This window comes from Gopherus flavomarginatus, chromosome 14 (genome assembly GCF_025201925.1).
Source record: "Gopherus flavomarginatus isolate rGopFla2 chromosome 14, rGopFla2.mat.asm, whole genome shotgun sequence".
Taxonomy (NCBI): Eukaryota; Metazoa; Chordata; order Testudines; family Testudinidae; genus Gopherus; species Gopherus flavomarginatus.
In genome coordinates, this window is record NC_066630.1 from 27,887,142 (window position 1) to 27,911,227 (window position 24,086).

Genomic DNA, 24,086 nt, shown 5'->3' on the forward strand with positions numbered 1-24,086 from the left:
CCGCTCCCTTCAGTGTCTCCTGCCCACAGGCGGGCCTCGCCGGTCAGCACCTTCGCCTCCTTCCCAGCGCCTAGTGCCTGCCACAGATCAAATGTTTCGCAGCTCCAGGAGACACTGGGCAGGGGGAGGGGGAGGAATGGGGGCACAACATGCTCTGGGGAGGGAAGAAGCAGGTTGGGGGTGGGGCTTTGGCAGAGGCAGGGGGAGCACCCTCCGGCAGTTGGGTGCCGAATTTCTAATGCCTCGGGCTGTGCACCCCACTAGGGATGGCCCTTGTCTCAGAGAGGTGGATTAACTATGCCAAGGGGAGAGAACCCCTGCTTTTGCCACTGATACTGTCTACACTGCAGCTGTTCCGCTGTAATAAACAAGACCAAAGTGTGGCTTGGCTCCTGTCAACATTTATCTTTGTGCTGAAATTACACAGGTGAGTATTCCCAGTGAGCTCCAGACCATCAGGAGACAGGTCTTGCTGCTCATATGAGTTCAACAGTGTCTGTTTCTTCATTGATTCCTAATTCCTACTCCTGTCTCTCTTTTTGCTGTTCCTCTCCCAAAAAGATTATAAAGTTCTTCTCTAAGCCATTCCTTTCTACACTACTTTTATTGCTGTTGGCATTTCACCCTGTCACAGATCCCATATCTATGTTGCTGGATCTACTCTCCAGTGCCACCTGGAATTTGAGCTATGCAAGATACAGGGAGGTGATCATAAAGGTGTTGCTAAGAAATGGATTCTGTTCTACCAAGAAAAAACTTTCATTCTGAACATCACAAACTGGTCCTATTAATGCTTGTCAGATTTGTTAGCTCATATACAACTTTTTATGGACAAAGGGATTATTTATTTTGATTTTAATTAGACATCTGTGGGTGGGTGACAGAGCACCAGCAAATGGTTAATTCTGAAAGCCAGCAGCTCTGAGGAGTTATAAGTTAACAATCCTGGCCAGAGCCAATGAGAATTTGGTTGGATGATATGATGCTTTTGTGTTTCACTGGCTAGATTTGTTGTTATTCAATATTCTACCAGGAGAATTGTGTGGGTGGGGGCCTGGAATAAACCACAACTTCCCTGCTTGATCTTATTCCAGTAGTTTGAAATTTAGCTCTAATAAAAGCAGTTGTTTTTCTAATTCACATCTGGACTTTTTAATACTCTTATTACAAACACAACAATATGTTCCTAAGTATATTTCAGTGGGAGGGAAGAGAGTTTTTGTCTGGGTATAAGGCCATATGTAAAAATACAAGTCTAGTAGATGTTTAAAGGACATGTTTCATAAAATGCAAACAAAAATATGTTTGTATCCTCCATTCCCCCTAGGAGACTGGTAAACTTTCTAAGGTTTCTTTCATGTTACATGGCAAGAACATTTGTCCAATTGTTCTTCTGAATTTCACTGACTAACCCTGTCCTGAATCTGCTTAAATTTGAGAGAATTATAGGATAGCCAAGTAAGTCTGACTTGTTGCCAGCCTTTGAGAGTGCAATATACCCTTTTAGTTGTCAGTTTTATTGACACATCCTGCATCTTACAAGTAGAAATTTTATCCATTGACACAGATACTCGCAGCCCGAATACACCTTTGTTTCCCTTTATCTCCAGGTCTCCTTCGCACTCTCAGCGTAACATTTCCTTTCCTCTCCAAAACACTGAGAGCTCAGTGGTGCCTTTAAAGTATAGTCTTGCTTTGGGGGGATGTGGGAGAGCTCCAGGTTGGAGCATGTGTCTCAGAGATCCCTTGTGCCAACCATTTACAGGAAGCAGAATGTGCTCTCCTTCATAACTCACTAACTGTTGTGTGGAGGCAGTGGGGAGCGAGGGAGAGGAGTTATGGTCCAGCATACTTCCCATACACTATGCCTTTTCAGCACTGCTAGCTAGGGAGCAGTCCTTGCACTCTTTGCCTTCTGCTGAAAATGGTTGTGCTCGGCTGGTGTGTTGTGTTGCAGAGAGAAAGGGGAAAGGCTCCTTGACCCCTGCATGCCAACACAGAGGCTGGGCACGATCTGGAACAAAGCATTCAACAAAATGCTAACAGGGTGGCATTATAAGTATTTGAGAAGTAGGGCCCTACCTGAACACTTCAAATCCAGCTTCCATACAAGAGATTCATCTTATGTGCCCTTTCTCATTGAATCAGCATCTGTCCTACTGAATATTGAGTCTGTCCAACTGAAGGCCTGTCATATTAAAGGCTCAAAGCTGTGAGATGCTGAGCACCTCCTGTTCCATCACATAGTTTGTAAAAGTACGTTTGGTTTCCCTAATGAGAAATGAAGGCCACGTGGTGAGCTGGACAATTGGAGATGGTTAGGAGACTGACTAAAGATCTCTTACACTTAAAAGAACGAAGGGATCTATATTACCTCTTGTTTTGGGGAAAGGAAAGGGTTAATGTAGCCTTGGGTTTCATTGGAAAGTCCCTCAGAGTAGCACAGTTGTTATGTCAATGGGTCTTAAGGGACACGTTTTCTTCCACTCCATCCTCAACATCTTGTCCTTCGGAAAGCCATGGCATTACAGGAGAGCTGCCTGCATTCTGATATAGCTTGCTTAGAATACTCTTTGTGGTGGTTTTGCAGAACAAATGGAGCAGCAACTTGAGGAATGATTTCTACAAATCTAAAAGGATCTTTTGAAATTGACTGTAAGGTTTAATAGCCCAGCGTAACATACTGAACTAGATGATTAGAAATGGTCCCCGAATAAAAACTCTGGATCTGAATCTCCCAAACTTTGGGTGTGTTAAGAGACCATATAGGAAATTCAGATCTGGATTTCTATCTTTATACTAGACAGATCCAAAACTCTGGGAGTCTGATTTTCTGTTGACCTGCTCCTTATTATCCACCACGCAAGTGCAAAATGGGGACAAAATGCTAAATTCTGCTTTGATAGTGTTACATGCACTCTGCATAGGTGTAAATGACTACACAAGATGCTGGGTAATGGAGAATCAGGCCTAACTCAGCGCTGTCTCAAACTCTGCAGTATTCACAGTTTTGCTAGCTCTTGCAGTTTTATCGCAAGTCTCACATCTGGGTGCTGGGCAACGGTTAATTAACCCAGAAACCTCAGGAAGCGCCAGTGGCTTTGGGCTGATGAGCGCCTGAGAAGGGTAGTGGAACCCTTGATGGAAGAAATGCCATGAAAAGGTGGATGAGCAAATTCACTCAGTGTTTTTGCCAATGACATCCACACAGGACAGATTGGGTCCTTCAGCGGTGGCTGATAACCAGTCTAGGAATGGAACCCCAAAAGGCAGGCAGATGGAAGATCTTCTCTGCTCTGGCAACTCCTTCAGCATAGCTGGTTCCAAATGTATTGACTCCCGTCCTTTGGTCCAAACCAGTGAAGTCAAGAGGGGGACGCTGACACATGGGTAAAGCATATCAACTGCCCAGGCTATTGCAGTCACATCACATGGAGAGGACACTCCATCCTTGCTGGCAACATAGACACAACATAGAAGGTAGCAGACGCATACCCAAGGACATGCTATACGGGGAGCTATCAGAGGGAACAAGAACAACAGGACGTCCCAATCTTCACTATAAAGACACATGCAAGCAAGATATGAAGGAACTTGGAATTGATCCTGACCAATGAGAAACCTTGGCAAGTGATAGTAACAAGTGGCGTCATTGTCTCCATCAGGTATTGAAGACCATGACAGGAACTGGCTCCTACAGTTTGAGGAGAAAAGAGCCTGTCGGAAGCAAGCAACTCCCAACCAAGATACAGACATTTGCAATAACTGCCAAAGATGATCCAAGTCTTGGATTGGCCTATTCAGTCACATGAGACATTGCAAACCATGTACATCATAGGCTGCAATTCCCACCATCTCTCACAGAAAAAAGGATGCCAACACATTATCTGATATTTTTTCTTAAAGCCCCAGCTGCATTCATGTGATTGCATTGGAACTTCAGCTTTCATTTAAAACACAAACAAACAAAAATGTTTACAGTCCTTATAGTGGTGGGGGAAAGCTTGAAAACACAAGCCAACTGCACTCTAGAGGCTCAGATGCCAAATAAAAATAATCCAATTTTTATTTTATTAAATCTCATGCTTTTTAAGCCAATCTAATGATTTGGGGAGGGTGTCTGCCTCATGAGTTTTCAGTACTTGGGTTGATAATATTGTTCACAATCTGACTTGAGCCACCTGTACAATCAACGTATGTTAAAAAGTTCCTTTATGTAGCAATAATCCTTGAAGTGTCCTGCCATCCTGCCTCTTCAAATTCCCATAGCTAGTGAAATCACTTAAAGTTTGTATTAGTTCAGAATATGGGGCACTCCGTTTTTATTCTTTGCTTGACGGCCCTGAGTAGATTCCCACATGCCAAGAATATATGGGTTAAGAATATGTATAGGTACAAAACCTCTGACATCATCTTCTGTGGTGGTCTTCTTCTGGACTCCCTTTTTCACCTGACTGTTCCCTAAAGGAAATGAATCCTAACCTTGCGGGTTTAAAAGTTTTAGAAAATGTTTGAATATTGGGGTATTGGTCCAAACTGAACTTTGAGTTTGAAAAAATATTCCCTCCCCTGCACACTGCTCTGAATCTTTTTTGTTAACAAAAAAATCACAAAAGGGAAAATGTATTAATCTCTGCAGCACATCTCTGCTGATGTTCATAACACAAGTCTTTGTTCTCTGAACTTTGCAATTTAAGTTGTGTCAACACGCAAAGGTTTGAGTCAAAATCTTGGTTTTGATCAGATGCAGATCCATGTTCAAGTGCTGAAGGACTTTCATTCTTCCTAGCAAACTTTGCTTTACAGGCAAGGTGTTTGAGTTCGCACATTGATTTTGTTTTTCAAAAAGAAACATTTATTGATCTATACTTGCACTGAAACTGGCAAACCTGAGAGAGGTTGAAGATATTTATACTGTACAGTTTCTTAACAGTGAAAAACAGCTTTGTTTGGTGAGAAGCACGCTTTGACTCCAAATTCAGTAAGATCTAGTGCTGAGAAGTTTTTGACTCTACTGTCGTTGATCAATCTTGAATGCAATCTGGATAGTAATATTTTATCATGCCACTTCTCTATTACTAGTAGAAATACCATTCTGTAACTTGCTAAGTCATTATTTTCTGCTTAGCCAGGTGTCATGGATTCTTCTAGTAATCTCCTTTTACCAATAAGTTATTAATTACTTTAAGATTTTTTTATATGATTGATGCAGTATACTTGCAAACACCAAGCTTGCCCTACTCCCATTTTGGCAAGTAGTTGTGACATGTTTGTCCTGTGGCATTCCTCACTTTTATGCAAAGTGTCTGAGACTAGTAATTACAAAATTAAATTACTGAAATGCCGTGTTCCAAGGCATGCAAGCACATACAGGATAATTGTTACTTTCAAAATGGGTTCAATGGCTGTAAAGGATGTTTGAGTGTACTTCTTTGGTATGCATGAGTTACTGTACAATATTGCTTTCTAGTGACTACCTCATGAAGAGGTTAGGGGAACTACTGCTGTTCCTACCAGCTACAGAAACTTTCCTTTGGTTCAAGTTGTAAAAGTCCTGACTCCTCATGATGTGATTTATTCAGCAATTGTGTCTATTTACAACATATGTGTGACAGGTGTACTAGGCCTGGAGGCCACCTCCTGGAGGCCTCAGGGTCCTACCACTCTCCGACCCAGAAAGGAGCAGTAGGGAAGTCCTCCAGGCTGCCTATTGTGGCTGCAGTGGAAGCAGCCAGTTGGAGGGAGGCTGTAGGGAGCAGCCAATTAGGCCCATCAGGACTATCTAAAAGGAGCTGCAGTATCATAGGAACTGGAGGAGTAAGGACTGTGAAGCTGTCTGTGAAGCTAGCTGAAGCAGTGGCAGGATGATGGACAGATCAGTTGCTGGCAGGGACTGTAGGAACAAGAGATAGCTCTTATCTGGCTGCTGGGACTGAGGACAAGCCTTCAGCCCTACGAGAAGGGGAAAGTGTTTGTGAAGGTGCTGGGGCCATGGCGAAGTGGCCCAGGGAATTGTAGGAGTGTAGTGACTAGTTAAAGGGGAAGCAATATGTGGCTGCTATTCATAGGGTCCTTTCTGCTGGGACCTGGAGTAGTGAGTGGGTCTGGGTCCCCCCTACCAGCCACCAGGGAAGTGGCTTAAGCCCTGAGGAAAGGAGTTGAGAAGGCCCGGACAAGGGGCTGAATATTGAACTGTGAAACAAACTTGGAAGGGGATCGGATGGTTCAGGGCTCAGCTGGAGAGCTGGAACCAGAAAGGCCCAGAGCAGGTGGAGACAGTGTCTTCAGGGATGAAGACCAGTATGTTATGGCCCTGTACCAGGAGCAGGACTACTTAAAAACTGAGCCCAAGGAGGGCTACAGAGGTACCAACAGAGGAGTACTGGGATAGGTCACCCCAGAAGGGGTCTGTTTTGTTTCACATACAGACTGTGTGCATGGCTTGGTCGGAGAGCTCAGTCATTGAAATCTACCTGAGAAACCACCAACAGTGATCACTGCAGTCTAAGTGTGCAGGCACACACACCTGGCCAGAGGGCGCTCGCAAGAGGTATGTGTCACCCTGTTACAATATTTTTTTTTTCAGGACTCCCAAGAACAAAATGTGTGGCGTAGGCCCTGTAGTTCTTTCTTAGGAAAAGCTCCCATTAATTTTAAACAGAAGGCTCGCCGGATAAGCAATGGTGTTTTTTTACCTTAAATTATGTACAGCTTAGTGTTTCCTTGAACATTCAAAGGTTCTGTAAAAAGAGCACATGGCTGTCAACAATGAGTGCACAAATGTGAGATCTGGCTGAAAACTAGTGATGAACAATGGGAAGTAAAAACAAAGAATTAAGACAGGTATATTATTACACTATAATTAGAACAATTTTGTGCCAAATATATTAATGCTCCAAAAATTAATCATATGTCTATATGTAATAAACATAATATTTAGGATGAGAGTGCTGATGTATGTAATGTTAAATTGTATACAATGAAGACACTATTAGAAAGGATTTTCAAATTTGTATCAAAAGTCATCAAAACAACCAGATACAAGATTGTACAAGAGCCATATTGGGACTTATTCCAAAGACCTTTGTGTCTCTATTCCCCATACTCTTCATAGAAATATTATTACAATATGAATATGGCATAACTAAGAAGTAGGGTTGTCAATTCATTGCAGTTAGCTCACGCAATTAACTCAAAAAAATTAATCGTGATTAATCACAGTTTTAATTGCACTGTTAAACAGAATACCAACTGAAATTTATTAAATATTTTGGTTGTTTTTCCACATTTTCATATGTCTTGTATTTTGTGTTGTCACTGAAATGAAAGTGTATATTATTTTTTATTACAAATATTTGCACTGTAAAGATGATAAACAAAAGAAATGTATTTTTCAATTAATCTCATATAAATACTGTAGTGCAATCTCTTTGTCGTGAAAGTGCAACTTGGAAGTGTAGATTTTTTAATTTCATAACTGCACTCAAAAATAAAACAATGTGAAACTTCAGAGCCTACAAGTCCACTCAGTCCTACTTCTTGTTCAACCAATCGTTAAGACAAACACGTTTGTTTACATTTGCAGGCGATAATGCTGCCCTCTTCTCATTTACCATGTCACCAGAAAATAAGAACAGGTATTTGCATGGCACTTCTGTAGCTGGCATTGCAAGGTATTTATGTGCCAGATATGCTAAATATTCTTATACCCCTTGATGCTTCAGCCACCATTCCAGAGGACATGCTTCCATGCTGATGATGCTCATTAAAAAAAAATGTGTTAATTAAATTTGTGTCCGAACTCCTTGGGGGAGAATTGTATGTCTCCTGCTCTGTTTTACCCATATTCTGCCATATATTTCATGTTATAGCAGTCTTGGATGATGACACAGCACATGTTGTTCATTTTAAGAACACTTTCACTGCAGATTTCACAAAACACAAAGAAGGTACCAATGTGAGATTTCTCAAGATAGCTGCAGCACTCAACCCAAGGTTTAAGAATCTGAAGTGCTTTCCAAAAGCTGAGAGGGATGAGATGTGGACCATGCTTTCAGTAGTTTTAAAAGAGCAACACTCTGATGCAGAAACTACAGAACCCAAACCACCAGAAAAGAAAATTATCCATCTTCTGTGGCATCTGACTCAGATAATGAAAATAAACATCAAGTATCAGAGGGGTAGCCGTGTTAGTCTGGATCTGTAAAAAGTGACACAGAGTCCTGTGGCGCCTTATAGACTAACAGAAGTTATGCTCCAATACTTCTGTTAGTCTCTAAGGTGCCACAGGACTCTTTGTCGAAAATGAACATGTTTCAGTCTGCACTGCTTTGGATTGTTATCAAGCAGAACCTGTCATCAGCATGGATGCATGTCCCCTGGATGGTGGTTGAAGCATGAAGGGACATATGAATCTTTAGCACATCCCTACCCAGCTCTGACCCACATGTCACTGTAGCGCCTAGGGGGGTTCCGTGTGCTCCATCTGCCACAAGCAACAGCCCCGCAGCTCCCATTGGCCAGGAACTGCAGGGATGTGCCAGTAGGAGCCAGGAAGCCCCCACTCCCACCATGCACCCTAACCCCTGCCCCAGCCCTGAGCCCCCTCACACACACACAAACTGCTGCTGCTGGCCCAGGGGCTGCCTGGCTCAGGCAGCCTCTGAGCCAGCGCCGGCCGCTCCACAAGTCACAGAGGTCACGGAAAGTCACGGAATCAGTGACTTCCATGACCCTCCATGACAGACATGCAGCTTTACTTATGATCACTTAAAATCTATCCTTTGTAGTTAATAAACTTGTTTTGTTTTCTAAAACCCAGTTTGTGCAATTCTTAACCGGGAGTGAGGGGAGCAAAAAGGTGCACATATCTTCCTCCACATTGAGGGAGGGGGCAATGTTCATGAGTTTTTGCTGTACAGATTTCTGTGCCACACAAGACAATACAAATTTGGGTTTACGCTCCAGAGGGGGTGTGCACTTGAGTGTTGGGCAATCCCTGAGCTGAGTCTTCCCACACAGAGCTGATCTCAGTGTCTGTGTCTTTCTGCAGCTGTGTGTTTCTCTACCTGTGTGTGTGCTGGAGGAGGCTGGAGGAGCTGGCGCAGTTGGACAGGGTGAGGGAGCCCAGGCTGGTGGAACGGGCAAGCTCAGTGGGGCATAACCTGTCACAACCTTGATTACAGAAGAACCTTCACACAGACTATTGACTAAATTGTTTATAACAAGCCAGATGTCTGTTAACTAGCTGGTGAAAGAATGACTATGCATATTACATAACCTGGGTATAAGAACTTGATTGCAGAATTCTGAGACAAATTTTATGGAAAAGTAAAAGTGCATCTAACAAATGTAGGTTTTTGGCCTTCATAAGGGGACATGAAATTCAACTAAAAGGGAAAAAGAGAGATCTTTGAGGTCTTGATGTCTCAGAGTCTGGTTGAGGGGCCTAGGGGTGGGGAATTTAGTAGGGCTCCTAAGCATTGTTCTTTGTTACTTCAAGGCTTGATTTACACACAGTCTAACTATGTAAATTGAGAGTGGTTTGGTTTTTTTTTTGTTATCCAATATAGTTATAATGGTATAACCCTTAGCGTGGAAGCAGTTATAAGTGTGTAAATGTTGTTATACTGGTATAGCTTGTTTATAGTTTCTTTCCCAAACTAGAATGTTATGCCAATGTAAGCACATTTATGCCAATATAACTGTGCCCACACTATGGCAACTGTACCACGTTAACCATACTAGTACCAAACTATAGCAGTATAGTCAAAGTGGTACAACTTTCTATTTAGACAATACCCAATAAAGTGAAATGATCTAAGGGGTCAAACTACTGCATTTTAAATGAGTAAAGGTGAGCCTGTGCATCCTCCTGCCCTTGAAATATGTAGTGTGTCTTTTCCACCTGCCCAATAGAAAACATATATTTATATTAACCCGCTTACTACTAATGAGCTCCGTAACTAATGTGAGCTCTCATTCTTGTTAGTTTTAGTATGTTGTGGCAATAATTTCAGTCTGATGCATATTTTACAGAGCTTTGTGTTCTTTAGTTTAGTCGGTGTCATAGCAGCTAGTGTAAGAGTGCTAGATAATAAATGAGTCATTATCCTTCTATAAATAGAGCTGATGTTTGAAAATATTAAATAAAATCCGGGTGTATCCTTGGGCAGCCTCTTTTTCCCCTTGAATTAAGTGAGATTATTTTGCATTTAAAAATATGGATAACCTTAACTGTTTTATATATTTCGGTATATATTTATTTAGCTAGACATCAGATAATGCATATTATATGGGTTTAATTAATCATTAAACACACTTTAAATTGGTCTTAAGTCTTCTAAATCAAGAGGGAAACAAACCCAGTGGTCCAGCAGTTTGAGTCACTGGTCAGTGCATGGAAGGTAGCCAATGTAATTTTATGAGTTAGTACAGATGTGAACAACTTTACCAAAGTTACCTTTGCCGTACTTTCACAAATAGACCTAATAAAATCCCCTTGAACTACATGGGGGAACAAAATTTGTACACTAGGCATGGCTGTTCTCTGCCCCATCCTCTGATAACCTTTAGCTGAGTGATTAGGCCATTCAAGTTGAATTCCTACTCTGGAACAGACCTGAAAGGGGCTTATTTGATTCACTGAAAAATCCCATCAGATTTAATTTTACCCCAAATAACGTTTTTCCTTTTTTGGAATTGGCATCAAACCAAAAAATCAGTTGTTTGCCCAGCTATACCAAGTACTAGGGCACGGGAGAGGACAGGGAATTCAATGGAGTTCACACCTCTCTTCTAGCATTCCCTCAGGCCCAGAAGTATTCAGGGGAATCTCTTTCCAGGGTACTAGAATTCAGGTAGCATCCCAGCTCCCTCCAGCCACGTGGCCTTGGGAAAGAAACTGCAGTGAGAAGTAAGCCAGAGACTGAAGCTGGTAGAGCAGTTGCAGACAGCAGTTCAAATATGGACCAAGGGATACCGATGCAGTCATCAGACTGCTTTCTGCAGTTTGTACTCTGAACATTCCATCCTCTGTGCTGATTGGCTCTTTGCTCCAACTCCTCCCTCACTCTGTCTGTCCCCTGCCCCATCCCTGCCTTGTCTCTCCATCTCGCTAATCCTCTTTAACATAGCCCCAGTGAAAGGATTTGAATAACAAAGGAAACAAAATTGGAACTCCATTGCATTGTTCGCTTTGCTTTATGATAGCCTTTCCCCCTAACCACTGTCTGTCTTGTCTGTTTGGATTGTAAACTCTTGTTTTATGTTTGTACAATGCATGGCACAATGGGTTCCCAATCTCAGTTGGCCCCTAGTCGCTACTGTAATAATCATGATAACAAATTCCTCAAACTTGGCTTGATATTTAACTTTCAGTGAGATCTTCAAACATGACATTTTAGCTGTTTTTAAAATACAAAAATTCTGATCCAGACATATGGAAGTACCAGTCTAGAACCTCAGTTAGTGCAAATAGTCATAGTTCCATTGCTCAATGTCTATTTATACCAGCTGAGAAATGGGCCTATTATATTTCTCCTCATGCTCAAATAATTCTAAAATTGTTCAAAGTATGTTACTCACATTTTCCAGGAAAAAGCATATGAATAGAGGATTAATTATTTTTTTTTAAAAAACCATGCCTCTCTCCAGTGAGCTTATTGTTTTATGCAGTGATAAGAACCTCTAGATCAGGGGTAGGCAGCATACGGCACAGGTGCCGAAGGCGGCACGCGAGCTGATTTTCAGTGGCACTCACACTACCTGGGTCCTGGTCCGGAGGGCTCTGCATTTTATTTAATTTTTAAATGAAGCTTCTTAAACATTTTAAAAACCTTATTTACTTTACATACAACAATAGTTTAGCTATATATTGTAGACTTATAGAAAGAGACCTTCTAAAAACGTTAAAATGTATGACCGGCATGCGAAACCTTAAATTAGAGTGAATGAATGAAGACTCGGCACACCACTTCTGAAAGGTTGCCGACCCCTGCTCTAGATGGACCTCCAGGCTCATGGACCATTTGGATGTATGTTATTATCTTAGAAAGATAACCGTTCAGCTCTCTTCTTTATTTATATTTTCATTCTGTCATTAAAGGAGGAAAGTGAACTCATGTACCCAGAGAAAACACATGGTAAACAGAAGGAAACACGAAGAGCTATTAGGCCACTTGGTGGTGTAATATGCAAAGGAAAATGGATTTGTCATGTGCAGCATAAACCAAGTTAATGAAATGTAGATGAGAAACTTGGCTTTTTCTTTCTTTTAACTCGTACAATAATATTGTTACCTTGATTTACAAAGGATATGGTGCTTGTACAAACAATTGTTTGGGCAGGAGAGATCATTAGCTTTGAGTTAATTCAAAAGCAACATACAGTTGAGGTAAGATTAAAGATCAAACTATGATCTGTCATTTGGTACATTGTGAGTTCTCTGAATCTTCAACTGCATGACTTTCTTCTGTCCTTAATAATGATGGCTAGTTCTTGAGTCCTTATGACAAACAGTAAAGTTTACCCACTTTGGTCTCTCAGTTTCCCTTTACTAATGGAAGTAACAAGTCTACCAATAGTCACTGAAATGACTGGGTAGTAACCACTATCATGTGATAGTAAGTACTACCCGTTTGTAATGTTAACTCAGGTCAGGTGATTAAGGTCAGGAAATTAAGACCATCCTCTCACTCATCTGTGTCATGCAATGACTACAGAGAAGAACAAAGTTGAAGCCAGAAGGGTGTGTGGAAGGGAAGAGCAGCAATTTTGTAGCCTATTTTCCTAAATCCCAGGAAACCTCCCTACAGCTCTAATCTGTGAGTGTTTGTAAACAATTTGAGACAAAAACCATGTAATACAATGTTTTGTAGGGGTGCTAAGCTCACTTGAGTGGCTGAGTATGCCTGGCTAGGAACAATATTGTTTGCAATACTCACCGTAATGGGCCAAATTCTTCCCTCACACAGATGTGTGTGTATATATCTCTTGACTAAAATAGGAATTGTGCATATGTATCTGAGCGGAAAGTTTGGCCTAGTTTGCAGAAGTAAGTGTTTGTTCTCTGCCTATGTGTTTTAGGTTGCTTGAGATAAACTGCTTTCTATTCTACAGAATGGAGTGGTATTGTAATTGGGTCCTCTGACCCACTTGTAATTGTAGCGTAGATGGGGCTTTCATCGTTTAATGTGGGTCTTGTGTTGTAGCAGGATTTTGCCTGAAGATGAGTCTTGGAACAGATATGCTTTTCCTTTAGTGTTGTACCCAAATGTATTGGAATGCTGTGGCTCTGTAGAGTGCCTTGGAATTTTCTGTCTCCAGTGCTTTCTCTCTGTTACCCTATACACATTACAGATTTATTCAAGTTTTTTTATCATATCTTGGGGTTCTGATTCCATGAACTATTTTATTTAGCACCTCTCCGTTAAGGGTTTATATTGGCCCTGGAGACTCTCATTGCAAATAAAGGCATATCCTGTAGTCAAGCAGCTGTGAAAATGGAGTTCCCCTGCATCAAGCTCAGAGATGTTGCAAGAGTTGAGGTGGGCTGGATTTGTGCCCCAAATATCTATTTCATATGTCCAGGACTTGAGGTGAGCTTGCAAATATGGGAGTAGAATGTCCTTTTAAGGCACCGACATTTGGAAATTGGGCCCTATGTCTCTCTTTTTGTAATGCTGAATATAACTAATAGGATTAAGGGAAAGGAGCCAGGAAGGCCTAGTAGTTTAAAGTACAAGATATATGGGTTCTGGCCTATGTTTGCCAACATTTCAGTGTTAGCCTGGGCATATCGCTTCTCCATGCCTCAGTTTCCTTATCTGTAAAACAAAGATGATTTTGATATTCAAGTCTTTGCTGTTTGTGTTTATATAGAATAGTACAGCACTTCAAAATCCTTGTCTGGGAGGTGCAGCAGAAATGTAAAATACTATTATAAAAATACTATTATATAAAACACTCTCCAAATTTGTCTATCCTTGGATCTGTGTTTATCATTTGGAACCAACTGCATTTGTTATTGTGAATTGGGTGAGACTGGGAATTGGCAGGTAGTTGCAGGCACTAAATAAGAAGAAACGATGAGAGATGACTGGCAGACTTGCCTTCCAAAACACCCTTTTGATTTCTGCTCCCCAAGATATCCAAGGATAACTTGTCTGGTATGGGCTGGTAGGGAGATACATTTAGTCTATACGGGAAGTAATAGGGCTATATTGATCTTACAATGCTACTTTGTGGTTTTTTCTATTGACAGGCTCACTGCAGTCTGTGATCTTTAGCATTGCGGTACCCTTGTTCTGACCAGGAAAGCAAAGTCACTTTTGCTGTGCCCACGCTTGGTTGTGATAAGGACTGTCAAAAGAACTGTACTAAATAATAATAAGCATGTGACAGATTTTATTTGGCAATATTTTGGGGAAAAAGTCAACCCTCCTCCCACAAATAAGATTGAGTCTGTTTAGAAGACATAACACTGTTGAGATGGGTTTATGAAATCTGTTTGGTTAGACCTAAATTCCTTATGTCATTGCTGGTTAATGTTGTTGTGCCAAAGTATTTAATGCCTGAATGTCTGAGAAGATCTAGATCTGAACAACTCAAAAGGGCCTTGTCAGACTGCATGAGGAATACAGTCTAAAATATGCTTTCTGATTTGTTCTGACAGGATACTCACATTGCTTCTTTAAGTATTACTCAATATTTTTCAATGTTGGTCAGCTAGGGCTTTCCTTCTTTTTTTCCTTAAAACATGAAAACTAAAGCATACAGACTTCTCCAGCATTTAAATGTTTATATTTCACGTATATTGGAATTGCCACTGGATCAATCCAGGAGTTCATCTAGTTGATCATAATGTATCTGACAGTCAAAGATCAGAGGAAGGTGCGAGAAACCATGCAGTAGACAGTTACAGGGTAACATGCTCCTAGGGACAGTTTCCTGCTAATCCTCAGTAGTTGGAGGTTAGCTTATGCCCAAATGCATGAAGATTTACATTCCTTAAATTTTTTTTGTCTCTTAATATTTACTGTTATTACCTAAGGCATACTTATTATCTATATAAACAGCCAATATTTATTTGAATCCTGCTAAGCTCTTGGCCTTGATGCTATCTTGTAGTGATGAGTTCCATAGGCTGTTTGTGCAATATATGATAATGTATTTCCTTTTTATCTGTTTTGAATTTATCCCCCTTTCAGTTTCATTGAATGTTCCCTTGGTCTTGTGTTATGAAAGAGGGTGAATTTCAGTCAAATTTATACTAGTGCTACATAACAGTAAATTCCATTCTTTTAGAGTGTAAAAGAGGTAGCTCAATCAGTGTTTCCAACACGTATGACTTTATAGTGAATACTGCAGTATTTGGTGCTTTTTTCCTCAAATCTCCAGCTCTTGGAGTCCTATGATTGTCAGAATCTTAGCTTTAATTTTTCTAAGAAAGTAATTTCTAGCCTTCATGGTTTCAGAGCAGAGCTTGAAAATATGAACCCAAGAGACTAAAAAATCAACATGAAATTAAAAGAACCCTAAATGTATTTATTAAACTAGTCTCCTTATTTTTGGGATCCTGGCTCATGACAGTGACAATATTGACTATTTCTTTTTGGTATCTTTTCCTACTTCCATTGAAATAAATGAATGTGAGCTGCCTCCAAACATACCTCCTATGCAGTGGTGAAGTAACTGATCTCAGTTTACTAAAAGCGTGGTTGTTCCGAGTAAAAGCCCGTATGGGAGACCTCTCAAGAAACACCTGTCTGATTATACAGTAGGTTTCACTTTAGAAGTCAATGCTCAATTTTATTGTTTGACACTGCTGTTGAGGTATGTATTTTAGATTAATTGTAAATCACTATCTCAAACACTTTTTTGCTCATTAGAAAACCCATATGTAATTTCCCAAAAGAATGGGTCCTAGCCCAACAGGTAGTTACAGTCTTAAAGAACATAATCCTGGTTCTAATGAAGACATTGATTAAACTCCCTTGAATTCAATGGCAGCAGGATTGGGCCATTATATTTACTCAAATGAAACCATAAGGAGATTTTCTTCTATTATTACTTGCCCAGAATTCTTGTTTAATAGCACAGAGCAGCACAGACTCTCAGTTGCCAAATTTTATCTGAAAGGTATCTGGATTTCACTGGGGATGTAATGATGATCTGTGTGTGAGCTGTAAATTGCTTTGTGATGCAAGGTCATGTATAAATATAAATTGTTACAGTATTACTCATAAGTGTAGTATAATATGGCTTTCAAATTGTTAGCAAATATCTTTTCCATAAGTGTGATCACTTTAGAGAAAATTGAAGACATTTTGTAAATTTCAAAAATTGCTGTTTGTTTGACACATGTTTACAATAGAACTAGCTATCACCAAACATTATGTTCAAGAACCAGAGGAAAAAGTGAGATGAGGTTTTTGCTGTGTTCTTCATTACTCTGTTTAATGTGTTGATTACAGTACCACTTAAATGCTTCAGAAAACCAGAAGGATAAGCAAAAGTAATGATTAACGAAGTCTGCCAATACTTATTTCAAATTAGTACTGCTCATTTGCTTATGTCTGTTCTACGACCACACACACAAGTATAAGAAGACAGAGGATCAACATTTTTGATTTTACACATCAACAGGAGAAGTTGAACAAGACGAGAAATGATTATATATTGTTATTCACAAAGGGGGAAAACATTCTACTTAAAATGCAGGCATATAAATTGGGGAAACCATATTTATTGTACCCTCTTGGTTATCCGCATGAGGCTTGTTTTCCTCCCCCCCCCCCAACCAAATATACTTAATTTTTTCAGTGGAAAAATTAAAAAATCAATGAGATCATAATTAACATGAATTTAGCCACATAATTTGAACTGCCCAGTAACCTGAAAGATTATATCCAATTCTCATCAATCTGCATTAGTTTATAGAAATGTTTGAGTCTTGATTAAGGCCACAAATAGAATTTATCTGAATGGTTGTAAGAACTTGAACATGCTGTTTTAACTAGTAGTTTCATGTGCTTAGAATGTCTTTAGTAAATTTATTTTAGCTAAGGAGGAACTGAAGTAAACAGGAGAGAATCAAGCAGGAACTGTTTAGGGAGGAGGCACGTGAATAAGGAGAGGCTGCAAATTTTTTACTTTGGACAGGAAGGAACTGATTGAAAAGTAGGGAAGAGAAGAGAAAACATCAGGGATTAGGAATATCTATGTTAGGTGTGAGAATCAGCAGGCAGAGTTGGTGGGGGGAGGGAAAATCATTATGGTTCTAACTAATGGCATAAGACATCAATGGTTTGGGGAAACTTTTGTCTGATCATCTGAATTTCTAGCATGTACCACATTGTTTCATTCTATGTTGAAATACTCTGCATTATAATGTGTACTTGCACTTTTTCAAGTATAATTCATGAAAGGCTACCACACATATAAATGAATGATGTATTATGCATGAAATCATACTTGCGAAAAAGCCCAAACAGAATCTCATAAGAAGTGTTTTGATATCTGGTAAACAGACTATCACTGTGTTTGGATTTGATGTATAACAAATGATGTCAGGATAAGAATGTAACACAAAAGAAGAAAATAATTGTAATATAGCAATGCACAATCTTGGAAGAAAAATGAAAGATTATGACATTTTCCAAGAAACAGACCTACTAATCTAGTATATCTGAAGAGGAATGGCTAGCAGTAAGCTCTCCACAGTAAATTCCTTACTCAAACACAGAAAAGAGGAGAGCAGAAGTTACGTATGTTTTTTAATCTGGCTGGTAGCAAGTTATCATGTCTATTTTTCAATATCCTGGTGGGAGCAGCAGTGACTGCTCTAGTTAAGGTTGTGTAACAGTTTCTGTCTTAACATAGTTAACTGCCTTATCCCCAGACCTGCACCTAAAGACTGATCTGCTGCTGGGTGAGGAGAAAAAATTGTAGAGATGCTGACACATAATATCTAAATTAGGCCCTAATTAAAGCTTATGCACCAACTTCAATGAGTCTTAAGCACAGGTTTAAGCAATCTAAGGTTGTTGGACAAAATGATCTATTTTATTATTTGAGGAACGGTATGTGATCATGTAACTCAAGATTGCATATGTACAAGGGTGCAGAGTTGCACATGTCATTTTAACTATGGTGTTATCTGACTTTTCAGTGCTTCATTGTGAAATACTAAAAGGGCTTTTTGCATGGAGTATTTCATTATGATTCAAATATATTCTATATGCTAGAAATCTTAATGCTGTTTTACACAAAAATATCTATTCCATAGTTTCTAATTTTTAGATTAAAATGAATATACAATAATGGTGAAATTTGCCCTTGGGAAGAGGTTCCATTAATGTCCTCCATATCTCATAAGTTCCACAGTGGGGTTAAAGAGAGGAGCTGTGGGCAAAGTGGAAGTGTAAGGGAATCTCTGTGCTAGCCCACCATAGACTAGTACTCTCACTAAGTACTAGAAGACAGCAGCAATGTTTTTTAGATTACTTTATTCATTTTTTTCATTACTATTGTGTCACACTTGATACGATACTGTGGCAGAGAGTGATACAGAAATGTCATTAGAAAAATACGTTGATATACTTGGGTCAACAAATGCTTGATTTTCCTATTCTTGATATAAAGCATTTTAAAAGCTCTGCATAGTGTACATATCTGGCCTCAGGTCTTTAAAACTACAATTTTGCTCAGCCTGCATTTGTTCATGTTCTCTCACTGTGATAGCCCCAGATGGGTGTGGTAGTCCCAGCACAACCACGGGTGTTCTCAAGGCTGCTTGTTGATGTCTGATCCTGACCTAACCGGAATGCAGGATTCGGCAGGTGTGGAGAAGTCTGTGAGGTTTCAGTGGGCACTAAACCTCTTCTGCCAAAGCGAATGGACTAAGCCTTATTTTTGAATGAGACGGACTTCCCACACTTGCCGTGGATCAGAGTTCCTTGCCAAGGACAAAGAAAACACTGGAAATGAACAGAGTTAGCCCTCTCCAAAGGGAGCCTGTACTTAAATTATTATGTGTCCCCATCACTCTAGTATCTGAGTGCCTCACAATCAAAAAGTGATCCTTTAGCACAATACATATTCCAATACCCTCCCCTGCCTGCTCCATATTTGCTTTAACACAGTACCATACTGTTAAGGAGGGACAGGCAGGGCTGGATTAACGCAGGGGCTTAGAGGCTGTGGCCCAGGGCCTCGAGCTAAAGAGGGCCCCGTCACAGCAGGGCTCAGGCAGGCTGCCTGCATGCGAGGGCCCTACGCAGCTCCTGGAAGCAGTTGGCTGCTGGCACGCCTCTGCGGCCCCTGATGGGGGAGGTGGCTCTGCGTGCTGATTCCATCCCAGACCCCAGCACTGTCCCCGTAGCTCCCATTGGCCAGGAACTGGCCAGTGGGAGCTACAGGGGCAGTGCTTGCAGGCACAGGAAGCTCATGGAGACATGCTGTCCCCCTCCCCCAGGGGCATGCAGAGACATGCTGGCAGCGCTTCTGGGAGCTGCGTGGCGCTATGACAGGCAGGCAGCCTGCCTGAGCTCTGCTGTGCCACCAGCCAGGAGCAGCTTCTGGTAAGCACCTTCTGGCTGGAGCCTGCACCTTACATCCCTCCTGTACCCCAGCCCCAGGTCAGAATCCCCTCCTGCACCCAAACTCCTTCCCAGAGCCCACACCCCTCACCCTCTCCTGCACCCCAACACCCTGCCCCAGCCTGGAGCCCCCTCCTGCACCCAAACTCCCTCTCAGAAAGAAACTAATATAACAGCTGTTCTTAAGGTAAGAAGTAAGCTATTTTGAATTAATTTAACTATATTCTACATGTTTGAAGACTGAATTGTAACCATAGAACAGCTTTATATTAATTAAAAGGCAAGTTTATTATACGTTAATAGCCTCGATGCCATAATTTTGATCATTTTGTTTTAAATTAGGAAAGAGCCTTGTATACAGGGCCCGCACGAAATCTAATAGCACCGGGCCCACAGGAATGTTAATCCGGCCCTGGGGACAGAAGAGGGGCAGGCTCTAGGATTGCTTTATTTAAATACCTTGAGTCACAAATGTATAGAAAACACATTTATTGTTTTTTACAGTCATTTTAGAAAAACAATCCAGATGGCCATGGTGCAGGCATTTCATGGTAATGGCTGATTTGCACAGACCAGCTGATGGCCTGAGCCGTATCCAACACACATTAGTACTACAATAAGAGTTGCATGGGCTGCTCTTTCCTATGATCCATGAGAGTAAGTCTTAGCTGCAGTAATGTGATCTGAGGGTTGGCCGATGCTGTTGCATTTTCACACTGCGGCTCTTTGCAGATTGGGTCAGTCTGTTTCCACCCACTGAGTGCAGCATGAAACTTTAATTGAATGTGGGATTTCCTGTTTTGACTTTGCCTAACAAATAAAGTAGGTGGCAGTGATGGTAATGGAGGGAGACTGAGAGAATCTATGCAAATAGTATATAATTTTATCCTGAAGAATCCCAAAGTACTTATAAACGTGCTAGTCAAAAATGCCTAAGTGACTGAGGCACCTATATTTCATAGAAAGCCAATGGGATAGACTCCTAAAACACATAGGTGCTTTAAAATATTTTAGTGTGGATCCTCAGCTGGTGTAAAATGGCATCGCTCCACTGGCTTTGCTGATTTGCACCAGCTGGGAATCTGTCCCACTTTATACATACTCTGTAAGAGAAACAAGTGCATACAAGGCTAGAATGTGCTCTTATCATATTCTGCTGACCAGAACAATAAGGGGGTCTAAGTGTGAGAACAATCATCTTGTTCAATGGGCAGCATGTTGGCCCAGAAACCTCTCGAACCAAAAGCTCTCTACAGCTTGAGCTCAAGAGCCAGGCTTTGGAGCTGACAACTATGACATCCTCACAGCCCCTGAGGATCCAGCACAGAGATGAAGCTTTTGTAATACACATTGGCCAGTAGGTTATGTACTTCCTTTAGACAAAGGAGGCTCGCCTGAAGTGTGAAACTCAAAGCAGTTTGAATCCTAAACCAGACCCCAAACTTTTGTGATGGCTGCCATCTTGGCTAACATACTGAGGTTTGAACTTTGAAGTGGAGACCTCCAGAACTTAAAAACATGAATTGCTGAAGCATGCACAACACGTCAGGGTCTGTAACAGACTCTCACCTCCTGTGGATCAGGTGCTGAATGGGTGTGTGAAACCTCTGACCAGCCCCAGCACCATTGAGGAGCCTACCTGGGCCTTCTCTTTGGATCTGCTGAAGTAGTGCAACCCCTGCTCTTTGGACTTTGAACCATGGCCTCATCCCTGCTCTCTCCAGTTTCTGTCCAGATTACTTGACCAGGCATGAGAGGGGAACCAAGCTGCAGATTTTCAAGGGCAACAGTTACTTACTTTTTGCCCAGAGTGACCATTTCTTCCTGCTCCTGAAGGCTCCATCTAGGCCAGAATCACTTCAGTCGTTGCAGGAGTGCAGTCACTTCTAGGATGAAACATGCCAACTGTTGAACAGGATAGCACATGGCACAACAGGTCAGGAAGTGAAGAAGAGTCATTCATCCAACTGCAGCGGGATTCAAGTAGGTGGAATATAACCCAGAAGAGAGACGTTTACAAGAAATTTGTGTATTTGCAGCAACCTAAAGGTTCTTCTACTTCATGTTCTCTTTAAATAGCTTGTAGAGAAAAAAATAAGGTTTATTACAATTTGTTCACATAAATCCTAGTGAGTCTGGGCCAAAATTTGTTCTCAGTTGTTATACAAATGTAATTCTTGAATAACCTCATGGAAATAGTGCTCAGAAGCTCTGTTGATTGTAATGGCATTGCTCTGGACGTATAGCAATGTCACTGAAAATCTGGCCTCTATTTTGGCTTTTATCATTCCAACACCTTGTTCACATTAGGTCAGCTCTGCAGCTGGTGTAAACGGATATGATGTCTGGAGATTGACTGCAAAAATGTTACTCAAATGGCTACAGCTCAGCTGGTCAAATAAGAGTCAATGAGTAAACCTGGCAGAGTCAAGCCTGGTGCCATTCTCTACAAGTTAACAAAGTGAATGAACTGCAATAAGCTTTCCTAATGACTTGTATTTTGAACTCCCACATCTGTGTTCATAAACATGTACCCATATGAAATTTAAATTAATAAAAATGCTGCCTCACTGATTTTATTAATTTCATTTATTTTTAATGGGGGGAAAATTAAAAAAAAGTTCTTTGTGAAATCTGCTGGGGGAAGGAATCTGGGGAAGAACTTAAAAGTTAATTTTTTTTTATCCTGAAATCCTGTGCTAAGTAAGTGTTTAAAAATTTCTGGCCATCCTGTTAGTAAAAATAATTATTCACAGCCTTCTGGGGGTGGTGGATCTTTTCATTTTATATGTTCAAAAGAAAGGAGGATTCTTCCAAATCCTCAAATGTACAAAATTACATTAATTTCATTTTCATCAAACTTCTTCATTGCATTAGATTTGCATGGATTTTAAACTGAGAAATTTAGCAGCAGGCTGGAACAGAGGTGAATAGAGGGTTCTTTTCAGGACAGCATTTTGAATCACTTCAGACAAATAGGACTCCTTAGTTCATGTCATGGTTTCTTGAACACTTGGGTTTGGGTTTTTTGGCAAGGAAGAAGATTGGTAACTCCTTGGACCTCTGGAATTTTTTATTTTGGGATAGATTGTGCCAGCCTCCAGTGGGTAGCACTCCCTCCTCAAGAAGTCCCATTAATTTGGGAGGGAAGCAAATTGACTTCATTGGGACTACTTGAGGATTGAAGTACTGCACAGCAGGACTAAAGGTGGAAGAATCTGCCACTTTGATTTCATATCACCAGCTCTAAGTACGTTTATTCTCAGAAACGTTCCCAACATTTAAATAAATTCCAAATGCACTTGATGATAAATCTTAAAAAAACCCAAACAACCAAATCCTGATACCATAGAGCGATTCTCTGCTATGCCCTCTATATATTGTGGTGGTGGAGTACGAGAGCTACAAGTGCCCTGCAGCCAGCCAGGGGAGAATTCACCTGACGCATACCTGATAGCACAGAGCCACTGTAAACCGGTGTACATGTGTGATGCTTTGGAGGTTCACCTAGACCAGTAAGGGGTTGTCACTGCCTGCCCTGTAACTCTGGGAGCGCCTGTGCTTGCAGCTGTGGCTCAGAGCCCTGACCCCAGCAGCCTGCTCAGAGCACAAAGACCTCACTCTGGCTTCTACCACTTCATTGCGGGGTGACCCCAAAAGCCCTTCAAGGCCCAAGTCTCCTGCAAACTATCACCTCTGCAGTGTTCAGACCCTGTCACTGTGGCACTTGCAACACATTATCCAGTTTGCTACTCCTTTAAAGAGACAGTACAAAGCACCAGCTTGTTAGTTTGGCTGAGGATTTCACTCCTGTGAGTTTGAAACGCTGACTTGAGATGGTTGTGAAATAAAACAAGATTAAGTTAATTGACAAAGAACAGAAGTGCTCTTAGGGACACATGTTCCCCATCCCTCAGAATAAGGGGTCCAAGACAGGAGGGATGTGTTGGGGGGTGGACACATAATGCAGTACCATAGGATTCTGGGTAGCACCATCCATAGTTGGCCAGAGACAAGCTGCTGGGGATGTCTGAATTACACAATGCCATTTCAGCCCCCAGAGTAGCCCAGAATCAGCAGTGTGCAAAGCTACCTTTGCTTCCCCTTCGACTGTGAGTTCTGTGCTGTGCCACTTGGAAGCACAGTACAAAAATCTCATCCTGGGTGGTTTAGTAAACTACTCAAATGATCAGATGGATTCTTGAGCTTCTGCATGGCTACATACAAAAAGGATCATCCAAAGGAAGAGTTTGATAACCTGAAGTGTTAGCTCTGGTGTCCTTATCAAATTCCAGTGTTGTTAACTATTGTCTTTCTAGCCTATTTCCCTTTTGTATTTTTAACTGAATATAACTTTCTGCTTCACTTTCCATTTCAAACTGCTAGCCACTTACTGCAATTTTTCATTCCAGAGTTGGGTGCCTTTCAGTGAGGGGTGTGGTATTTTGGGACTCCTTCAGGATGACAGGCACTATGTAAATGCAA